The sequence below is a fragment of the Rattus norvegicus genome, chromosome 13 (genome assembly GCF_021556685.1).
Source record: "Rattus norvegicus strain SHRSP/BbbUtx chromosome 13, alternate assembly SHRSP_T2T, whole genome shotgun sequence".
Lineage (NCBI taxonomy): Eukaryota > Metazoa > Chordata > Mammalia > Rodentia > Muridae > Rattus > Rattus norvegicus.
Genome location: NC_141546.1, coordinates 982101 through 983194, shown reverse-complemented (window position 1 = coordinate 983194; position 1094 = coordinate 982101). Strand labels below are relative to the sequence as shown.

At 40.4% G+C, this 1094-nt stretch overlaps 1 pseudogene; it reads left to right on the top strand.

Moving 5' to 3' along the window:
* The first annotated feature begins 617 nt into the window (after nt 1-617).
* Nucleotides 618-737, top strand: LOC120096416 (small nucleolar RNA SNORA17; annotated as a pseudogene).
* The last annotated feature ends 357 nt before the right edge of the window (nt 738-1094 follow it).

Sequence of the window (1094 nt, the reverse complement as noted above, 5' to 3'; positions counted from 1 at the left end):
TGTATATGAACATATTTATGTGCTTATATGCGAGAAGGGCAATTGTTAAACTTCAAACATTGTTTCTTAGTAGTCTCAATTTTGTTCTCTCCTTGCTATTTGACTAGTCTCACTGGCCAAAGAGCTTCAAGGCTCTACCTATCTATACCTGATCACCATGAGGAATAAAAGACTCCATAAACCCCCTAGCCTTCATATGTTCTAGGGATCATACACTGTTCCTCCTGAATTCAAAGGAAGCAGTTTACCAACTGAGATATCCTCCAGCACCTAGAAACACTCTATTACATTATACATACCAAGCTTTGGAAAGTGATATAATATGAGACCCAATATCAACTGATCTTCGCCTAACAACTGCGCACTAATTTATAGATGTATCTCAATAAGTAAAATTTTCACCAAAGGTCACAGCCATTGACAAGACCATCAGCCTGTGTTCTCATGCTAAAAGTCCATAGCAGGGTCTTGTTGTGCTCATATATGACCAGATCAGGTCACGGGTGTCACATAATTAGGAGTATTAGCAGAGCTGTATACTTGATAAATATTACTCTTATTAAAGAAACACAGATTTGTAAGAACATACAAGAAAAAATTTATTAAATAACATATCAATTGTACCCCTAGATGGGATGTGTCAAAAAGTACATCAATAGGTGACAGTGAGCAAAGAGGTTATGCCTATGCTTAGTGTTCTGAGCTGTGGAGATCTAATTGATTAATAGTCAAACGTGCCCTGAGATAAACATAAATAAATAAATAAAATAAAAAATTAAAAAAAAAAAAACCTGCGAGAACCACCCAACCACCACTCCAGTTCCAGGAGGCTTAGACAGGCAGTTAGACTGAGAGGACCACTAGCTCATCTCTGTGTAGACCTGGACTAGTTCCCAGTGTAGGGTGTGAGCCCAAGACAGGAATAACCCACTGGGAACCATGCAACCTAAGGAAAGAGAGCCTGAGACTACATCAACTTGGGCCATGGGCCTTTGGTCGGAGTGAGCAGTCCCATACTGCATAGGCAGAGACCTAGCCTGAGAGGACCACCAGTCTGAAGCTTCATGGTGCTGGGTGGACAGGCTGTATTTAGA